The sequence below is a fragment of the Colobus angolensis genome, unplaced genomic scaffold (assembly GCF_000951035.1).
Source record: "Colobus angolensis palliatus isolate OR3802 unplaced genomic scaffold, Cang.pa_1.0 Scaffold266, whole genome shotgun sequence".
Classification (NCBI taxonomy): domain Eukaryota; kingdom Metazoa; phylum Chordata; class Mammalia; order Primates; family Cercopithecidae; genus Colobus; species Colobus angolensis.
The window spans coordinates 561,348-572,201 of NW_012115888.1; positions in this window are offsets into that span (position 1 = coordinate 561,348).

Genomic DNA, 10,854 nt, shown 5'->3' on the forward strand with positions numbered 1-10,854 from the left:
TGAATATTTGTCATTCTTAATGTTATTATCACTCATTAGTTTCTACAAAAAGAAGGCCCCTCAACCTTTTCTCTCTAAAACCTACTTGTGGTCATATATTCACATCCCATGCATATATGACTAAAATTTAGCACTTGCCATTCTCTACTGTAGTTAAGTTTAATAATTACTCCCCTCCTACCCAGTGGACTATAATCTTTTCTTAGCAAAAACTGGGTTCTAATCTATTTTGTAAACCTGGCACCTAGTAGAAAACTGTGCACTCAACATATGTTGAGTAAATGGATAAATTGAATTGAGAGGCTCCCTGGTATGGTGAAAAGCATATAGGAGCTTTGGTGTTAGAGCATTCTGGGTTAAAATGTCAACTCTATTGGTTAATAGTTCTGTGACATTATGTAAGGAAGGTGATATTTCCCTGTCACAAGTATTTACTCATTTGGAAAACTGGGCTAATGTTGAACATAACTTTATGAGATTGGTTTTCATAATAACAATAATGTATTTTAAAGTAACAAATGTGGAGAAATTAAATAAATATTATTTTTCTCTCTTCCCATTACTGGGGTCACATCAGTTTACCAAAAGTAGAAAGGGAAAACTTTAAAGGGATATCTGACCTTTTAAAAATTAGTTGATCAAAGTCAGTAATCAGTATCTATTTGTAGTTGCCTTAATTTGTGGTTATTTAGTCACTGCTTTGGAGTCTGGTAAGAGGGCAGTTATACTTCTTATTCATAACACAACTACATGAAAATTATAGTTTGTAGTAAAATTATACTTTTCAGTAAAAAAGTGAAATTATTTTAAAGCTTCTAATTTTAAGAGATGTACTTTAAAATGCCCTTAAATTTATGAGTATTTTTAGAAGTTTAGGCTTTGCTGATGTATATATTAATTCAAGTTACTCTTTAAGAAATCAGAATAATTTACAAAAGCAATAGCATAAATATAATGAGATAGGTTTTATGAGAAAGTGAAAAACTTTGAAACTGAATTTGGTAAGAAGTGATTAAGAATATATAATTTTAGTCACAACATTTTTGCAATACTTTTTAAAGTTTGAGGCAATACAGAACTTTGGTCTAGCACATAATATGGTTGTTTATAAATAATTTTCCTCACTGTTGGGTGCCAATAGACTCATGGCCACTCAGCCAAAAAATTTCAAAATTACTACCTTACGTGATCATTTTTGTCATTTAGGTTTTTAGAGAAACTGCTGTAAGTACAAATGCTACTTTGACAAAAATGTGTGTTTGTCAGAAGTCACCATCTTAAAATTTGAAACTCAGAGTTTCTGAGTTTTTTAAATTTTATTTTAATTTCAAAAGCATATCCTGATCATTCTGGGTGATTAAAAATGTTTACATTATGAAGTTTCTTAAAGATTATTCTGCAGAAGTTTCGGAAGAGTAGTTTTGTTTTTCTGTAGTTTTACAGAAAGCAAATTCACTCATAAGGATATATTTTCGTTAAACATAGAGATAATAATATGAACCAGCAATTTCATTCCTAGGTACCTACCCAAGAGAAATCAAAACACATATCTTCACAGAACTTTTACACAAATGCTCGTAGCAGCATTATTTGTAATTGTCAAGAAGTAGAAATAGCTGAACTATCCACCAACTGATGAATGTACAAATAAAATGTAATGTTTTCACACAATAGGTTACTATTTAGCAATAATAAAAATGAGTGAAGGATGTATGCATGCTACAACATTAAGGTATGTGAAAGGAGACAGTCATTGAAGACAACATACCCTATGATCCTATTTGTATAAAATTTCTAGAATTGACAAATCTACAGAAGCAGAATATAAAGGCACGATTTTCAGGAGTCGAAGAAGTGATGTGGGGGAAGGACATGATTATTAATCAGCATAAAATTCATTTTTGGGGTGACAAAAATGTTCTGAATTAGAATGAATTAATGATTGAACAACTCTGAAAATATACAAAGAAACATTGAATTGTATACTCAAAACAGGTGAATTTTATGTTATAAAAATTATATCTCAATAAATCTTTTAAAATATATTTTAAATGTATATATGTATGTCTTTCAAAGATTAAAGCAACTTGTACTGTGTAGTATAATTATTTTATATTTTAATAGAAAACACAAGAAAAATAAATACTAGCTTCCAATGATAACAGTAAATCACCTCCTCACTTTATTCTAAAATATTCAAGGTTTAATACATTAATGATCCTATCTTTATGAATATTAAAATACAATCATGGTAAATAAAAACTAGCTATTAGTTGGAAATATATAGAAGTTTAAATACTTTAAATATTACTTGAATCTTTCTGTTTTAGATTTTCTAATTTTTCTGTTTTAGATTTGCTAAGATTAAGATTTGCTTTTTTCTTTTAATATACAACAAGGTAATTTCTAAGTTGGCTTTTTCATTATTGGAGTAATTTATTAAAATAAAATAATACATTTTAAGGAATTATAATTGGCTATTACATAGCCATGTGCATAGCAAAGGAAGCTGAATTCAGCCACATTTTATTAAAGATTTGTATTTGCTCTTTCATCATTTTCTAATTCTTTCTTCCATGGCAAGTTAGCCTCGTTCCTATCAAAACATTAACTTTACTGTTACATTATCATGAACTACTTATTCTTCCCAGTATTTTCAGTGTTCGTTGAGTTGAAGACGTTTTTGTATCATCTCTGTCAGAGTCTGCGACACACTTCCAAGTCCCATGAGGTCACCATTTCTGGATACAGCTTAGTTCTACTTGTTAATACTCTGAGGAAAGCTCAATTTCAAGGACATCAGCTTAGTTTGTCACTACATTCAGTCTGGAGACAGTTTGACTGTGCCCTACCGTGTTGGACTGTGTCCTACAACTGTGTTGTAGGTTTCTAATCCCACGAGAACTCTCCTCCCAACAACCGATGACGTAAAGGACAGTCAAGTCAATGTCTGTCTTTTCCAATATTAACACATTCACCTAAGCTTTTCTTATCTTTATTCTCATACAAATATTTTGTCCTTATGAACATTCTTTCCATGGCTGATATTCTATCTAATCACTTCACTCTGTTCGTAATTCCTTATCCACTATTCATCTTTTCTATTTAAAATGTATTTTATAGGTAATTGTTCTCACATTAGGATGATAAAAGGCTGAAACAATCTGAGATATGGCACGTATCCCTCCCAGGTTATTATGACTAAAGAACTTTGTGAGAAAGTTTGTGAAAACCAGAATCTGTGTGCAAAACTTGAACTAATAAAATTTCCCTGAGATTTCAAAAGAAGGGGCTCTGCAGTGAAAAGTTGGCTCTAATTTATAATTACATTTTAGTCGAGCTCTCTATTAATTTTTACATAGGATGAAAAAATAAAAAGGAAAAACAAAGAAAAAGTTTAAACCTTTTTCAACAATCTCTGTGAAACTAAAGGCACAATGCCTTAAAAGAGTGGAACACTAAGGCAAGTGAGACATACATATCTCTCTGACTTTTCAGATTGAATATGCCTTATCTTTTCAATGACACTAATATATCCCTAGGGATAAAAGTCCCCATAGCTTTGGAGGTTAGTCTGTAGAGTAGTCGAAGTTTGGGGGGTAGATACTAGAATAAGTCAGGGATATTGAGGGTTCAGCTTCAAACCATCACAACAAAGCAAATATTGCAGTGAACTGAGTCACACAAAGTTTTTTTTTGCTTCCTAGTGCATATAAAAGTTACATTTACACTATAACATGGTCTACTAAGTGTATAATAGCATTATGTCTATAAAAGTAAGGTATACACCTTAAATTTAAAAAAGAAATACTTGACTGCAATAAAATGGTAGTGATTACATAAGCCTTCAGTGAGTCCTAATCTTTTGGCTGGTGGAAGATCTTGCCTTGGTGTTGCTATCTACTAATGGATCAGGATGATGGTTGATGATGGTTGGGGTAGCTGTGGCAATTTCTTAAATTACAACAACAATAAAGATTGCTGCATCAAACTCACTTTTCTTTTTACAAATGACTTTTCTGTAGTATGTGATGTTGTTTGATAGCATTTTACTCACAGTAAAACTTTCAAAATTAGAGTAAATCTTCTCTTACCTTACCCCTGCTTTACATACAAGTTTACATAATATTCTAAATCAGTTATTTTTCATTTCAGCAATATTCAAAATATCTTCACCAAGGGTAGATTTTATCTCAAGAAACCACTTCCTTTACTCATCTATAAGAAGCAACTTCTCATCTGTTTGTTTCATTTCAAGATTGTAACAGTTCAGTAACATGTTGAGGCACCACCTCTAATTCTAAGTTATCTTGCTATTTCCATCACATCTGCAGTTACTTTCTTCTCTGAAGTCTTGAACCCTCAAAATTACCCACGAGGGTTGAAATCATCTTTAAAACTCCTGTTAACATTGACATTTTGACTGCTTCTCATGAATCACTAATTTTCTAAATGGCATCTAGAATGGCGAACTATTTCCAGATTTTCAATTTTTGTCACCCAGATCCATTAGAGGAATCAGTGTTAATGGCAGGGATAGCCTTACAAAAAAATATTTCTTAAATGAGACTTGAAGGCCAAAATTATTCCTTGATCCATGGGCTTTAGAATATGTGTTGCTTTGGCAGGCATAAATACAACATTAATCAACCTGTAAATGTTCATCAGAGCTCTTGGGTGACCAGATATATTGTCAATGAGCAATAATATGTTAAAAGAAATAATTTTTGAACAGTAATTCTCAACAGCGAGTTTAAAATATGTAGTATATCGCGCTATAAACAAATGTGCTACCATTCAGTCTTTGTTTTTCTATTTATAGCACACAGGCAAAGTAGATTTAGGATAAGTCTTAAGCATCCTATGATTTTCAGAATAGTTAATGAGACTTAGGTTCATCTTAAAACTGCCAGTTGCATTAGCCCCTAACAAAAGAGCCAGCCTGCCATTTGCAAGTGTGAAGCCAAACACTTCTCTATCTGTGAATTTCCTAAATGGCATCTTCTTCTAATAGAAGACTATTATTTCTACATTGAAAATCTGTTGATTAATGTGGCCACCTTCATCAATAATCCTCACTAGATCTTCTGAATAACTTGCTCCAGCTTCTGTATAAGCAGATGTTGCTTCACCTTGCACATTTAGATTACGGAGATGACTTTCTTTCTTAAACTTCATGGTCCAACCTCTGCTAGCTTTAAGCTTTGCTTCAACAACTTCATCACCTCTCTCAGCCTTGATAGAATTGAAGAGATTTACAGCCTTCCCTAGAGCCTTTCCCTAGATTAGGCTTTGGCTTACAGGAATGCTGTGGAAGGTTTCATGTTCCATCCAAACAACTAAACATTTTTTCATATCAGCAAAGAGGTTGTTTAGCTTTTTTATCATTTGTGTGTTCACTGAAGTAGCTTTTCTAATTTCCCTCAATAGCTCTTCCTTCACATCACAACTTGGCTAACTGACATGATGGTTCTAACTTTTGACTTCTCTTGGCTTTTAACATGCCTTTATCAGTAAGATCAATTATTTATATCTTTTGATTTAAAGTGAGAGAAGTATGTCTCTTTTTCTTTTACTTGAACACTTAGTGGACATTTGTACAGTTATTATTTGGCCTAGTTTTAATATTATTGTGTCTCAGGGAATAAAGAGGCCCGAAGCGAGAGCGATGACGAAACAGCTGGTACATGGAATGGTAAAAACACACACAACAGATATCAATCATTTTGCTTTCTTACATCGCCAGAGTTTCATGGTGTCATAAAAAATCATGATACTAACATCAAAGATCACTGATAGCAATAACAGCTGAATGCAAAAGTTTGAAATATCATCATAATTACCAAAATATGACACAGACATAAAGTGAGTGCATGATGTTGAAAACATTTCACCAATAGGGTTGCTCAACTCAAGGTTGCCAAGACCTTCAATTTGTAAAAAACTCTTAATTTATGAGGAAGGAACCAGGCTGAGACTTCAAGATGGCTGGCTAGAGGCATCTGGATGGAACTGGAGGCCATGTTAAGTGAAATAAGCCAGGTCGGAAGGACAAATATTGCATGTTCTCATTCATGGGTGGGAGCTAAAAAGTTAACCTCTTGAAAGTAGAGAGTTGAATGATAGGTTTCAGAGGAAGGAAAAGGTACATGTGTGGTGGTGGCAATGAAGAAAGATTGGTTAATGGGTACAAACATATCATTAAATAGAAGAAGTAGATTCTAATGTTTGACAGCAGAGAAGAGTGGCTTTAGTTAATAACACTGTATTATGTATTTTAAAATAACTATAAGAGAAGACTTGAAATGTCCAACACATAGAACTGATATGTACATGAGGTGATGAATACCCTAAATTCCCTGACTTAATCATTGCACATTCTATGCACATAAAAAAAATCATATGTACTTGATAAATAGGTACAATTATTATGTATTAATTTACAAAATAAATTCTGTGAAGTACAATAAAGTGTAGCAAAATAAAATGAGGTGTTCCTGGGAAATGTTTTTAAAAAGGAGACTATTCATGCATTTGAGGAAAAATTATACATTCAGCATTCATAGTATAGTTGGAAAGTAGATTCTTAAGAAGTTCTCAAAACCCTCCAGTGACAGAGTCACAAACCTGTTCTCAGTGTAACCATTGATCTATTTTAACCTTAAAGGATAACTGTTTCCCCACACAAATGCTGCAGTATTCATTACAACCTACAGTTGAGATACTACCCATTCCTCTCACACAAATCAGAGTGAGTTTTAAAAATATTCCTTTAGCCTCGTTAAAAACATGAAACTGGATTTTTTTCTTTTGTTTATGGCTTTTAGTCATACAACAAGATTCAAAGACTCTTCTTTGGCAATATTTTGTGACCTCTTGATGACTACTAATTGTCTTAGACTTTGAAAAGTAGATTTCTCAGTGGGCGGTTCCAAGATGGCAGAATAGGAACAGCTGCAGTCTACAGCTCCCAGGGTGAGTGAGGCAGAAGACAGGTGATTTCCGCATTTCCAAACGAGGTACTGGGTTCACCTCACTGAGGCTTGTCGGACAGTGGGTGCAGGAGAGTGGGTGCAGTGTGAGCCGAAGTGTGAGCCGAAGCAGGGTGAGGCATTGCCTCACCGGAAGTGCAAGGGGTCAGGGAATTCCCTTTCCCAGACAAGGGAAGCTATGACAGATGGTACCTGGAAAATCAGGTCACTTCCACCCTAATACTGCACTTTTCCAATGGTCTTAGCAAACAGCACACCAGGAGATTATATCCCTGCCTGCCTCAGAGGGTCCCATGCCCACGGAGCCTTGCTCATCGCTAGCACAGCCATCTAAGATCAAACTGCAAGGTGGCAGCAAGGCTAGGGGAGGGGTGCCTGTAATTGCTGAGGCTTGGCTAGATAAACAAAGGCCAGGAAGCTTGAACTGGGTGGAGCCCACGACAGTTCAAGGAGGCCTGCCTCTGTAGACTCCACCTCCGGGGGCAAGGCATAGCTGAATAAAAGACAGCAGAAACCTATGCAGACTTAAATGTCCCTGTCTGACAGCTTTGAAGAGGGTAGTGGTTCTCCCAACACAGAGTTTGAGATAAGAGAATGGACAGACTGCCTACTCAAGTGGTTTCCTGACCCCCGAGTAGCCTAACTGGGAGGCACCCCCCAGTAGGGGCAGACTGGCACCTCACAAGGCCGGGTACTCCTCTGAGACAAAGCTTCCAGAGGAACAATCAGGCAGCAATTTTTGCTGTTCAGCAATGTTCACTGTTCTGCAGCCTCCGCTGCTGATACCCAGGCCAACAGGGTCTGGAGTGGACTTCCAGCAAACTCCAATGGACCTGCAGGTGAGGGTCCTGACTGTTAGAAGGAAAACTAACGAAGAGAAAGGACATCCACACCAAAATCCCATCTGTACGTCACCATCATCAAAGATCAAAGGTAGATAAAACCACAAAGATGGGGAAAAAACAGAGCAGAAAAGCTGAAAATTCTAAAAATCAGAGTGCCTCTCCCCCTCCAAAGGAATGCAGCTCCTCACGAGCAATGGAACAAAGCTGGATGGAGAATGACTTTGACGAATTGAGAGAAGAAGGCTTCATATGATGAAACTTCACCGAGCTAAAGGAGGAAGTTCGAAACCATTGCAAAGAAGCTAAAAACCTTGAAAAAGATCAGACAAATGGCTAACTAGAATAACCAGTGTAGAGAAGTCCTTAAATGACCTGATGGAGCTGAAAACCATGGTACGAGAACCATGTGATGCATGCACAAGCTTCAGTAGCCAATTCAATCAACTAGAAGAAAGGGTATCAGTGACTAAAGATCAAACAAATGAAATGAAGTGAGAAGAGAAGTTTAGAGAAAAAAGAGTAAAAAGAAATGAACAAAGCCTCCGAGAAATATGGTACTATGTGAAAAGACCAAATCTATGTCTCATTGGTGTACCTGAAAGTGACGGAGAAAATGGAACCAAGTTGGAAAACACTCTGCAGGATATCATCCAGGAGAACTTCCCCAACCTAGCAAGGCAGGCCAACATTCAAATTCAGGAAATACAGAGAACGCCACAAGGATACTCCTCGAGAAGAGCAAATCCAAGACACATAATTGTCAGATTCACCAAAGTTGAAATGAAGGAAAAAATCTTAAGGGCAGCCAGAGAGAAAGGTCGGGTTACCCACAAAGGGAAGCCCATCAGACTAACAGCAGATCTCTCAGCAGAAATCTCCAAGCCAGAAGAGAGTGGGGGCCAATATTCAACATTTGTAAAGGATAGAATTTTCAACCCAGAATTTCATATACAGCCAAACTAAGCTTCATAAGTGAAGGAGAAATGAAATCCTTTAGACAAGCAAATGCTGAGGGATTTTGTCACCACCAGGACTGCCCTACAAGAGTTCCTGAATGAAGTGCTAAACATAGAAAGGAGCAAACAGTACCAGCCACTGCAAAAACATGCCAAATTGTAAAGACCATCGATGCTAAGAAGAAACTGCATCAACTAATGAGCAAAATAAGCAGCTAACATCATAGTGACAGGATCAAATTCACACGTAACAATATTAACCTTAAATGTAAATGGGTTAAATGCTCCAATTAAAAGATATAGACTGGAAAATTGGATAGAGTCAAGACCCATCAGTGTGCTCTATGCAGGAGATCCATCTCACATGCAGAGACACATATAGGCTCAAAATAAAGGGATGGAGGAAGATCTACCAAGCAAACGGAAAACATAAAAAGGCAGGGGTTGCAATTCTAGTCTCTAATAGAATGGATTTTAAACCAACAAAGATCAAAAGAGGCAAAGGAGGCCATTACATAATGGTAAAGGGATCAATTCAACAAGAAGAGCTAACTATCCTAAATATATATGCATCCAATAGAGGAGCACCTAGATTCATAAAGCAAGACACACAAACAGACTTAGACTCCCACACAACAATAATGGGAGACTTTAACACTGCACTGTCAACATTAGACAGATTAACGATACAGAAAGTTAAAAAGGATATCCAGGAATTGAACTCAGCTCTGCACCAAGCGGACCTAATAGACATCTACAGAACTCTCCACTCCAAGTCAAAAGAATATACATTCTTCAGGGCACCACATTGCACTTATTCCAAAACTGACCACGTGGTTGGAAGTAAAGCACTCCTCAGCAAATGTAAAAGAACAGAAGTTATAACAAACTGTCTCTCAGACCACAGTGCAATCAAACTAGAACTCAGGCTTAAGAAACTCACTCAAAACCACTCAACTACATGGAAACTGAAAAACCTTCTCCTGAATGACTACTGGGTACATAATGAAATGAAGGCAGAAATAAAGATGTTATTTGAAACCAGTGAGAACAAAGACACAACATACCAGAATCTCTGGGACATATTTAAAGCAGTGTGTAGAGGGAAATTTATAGCACTAAATGCCCACAAGAGAAAACAGGAAAGATCTAAAATTGATACCCTAACATCAAAATTAAAAGAACTAGAGAAGCAAGAGAAACACATTGAAAAGTTAGCAGAAGGCAAGAAATTACTAAGATCAGAGCAGAACTGAAGGAGATAGAGATGCAAAGAACCCTTCAAAAGATCAATGAATCCAGGAGCTGGTTTTTTGAAATGATCAACAAAATTGATAGACCACTAGCAAGACTAATAAAGAAGAAAATAGAGAAGAATCAAATAGATGAAATAAAAAATGATAAAGAGGATATCACCAACGATCCCACAGAAATACAAACTACCATAAGACAATACTATAAACACCTCTACCCAAATAAACTAGAAAATCTAGAAGAAATGGATAAATTCCTGGACACATACACCCTCCCAAGTCTAAAACAGGAAGAATTTGAATCCCTGAATAGACCAATAACAGGCTCTGAAATTGAAGCAATAATTAATAGCTTACCAACCAAAAGAAGTTCAGGACCAGACGGATTCACAGCCAAATTCTACCAGAGGTACAAGGAGGAGCCAGTACCATTCCTTCTGAAACTATTCCAATCAATAGAAAAAGAGGGAATCCTCCCTAACTCATTTTATGAGGCCAACATCATCCTGATACCAAAGCCTGGCAGAGACAAAACAAAAAAAAAAGAGAATTTTAGATCAATATCCCTGATGAAAATTGATGCAAACATTCTTAATAAAATGCTGGCCAACCGAATCCAGCAGCACATCAAAAAGCTTATCCACCCTGATCAAGTGGGCTTCATCCCTGGGATGCAAGGCTGGTTCAACATACGCAAATCAGTAAATGTAATCCACCATATAAACGGAACCAAAGACAAAAACCACATGATTATCTCAATAGATGCAGAAAAGGCCTTTGACAAAATTCAACAGCTCTTCATGCTAAA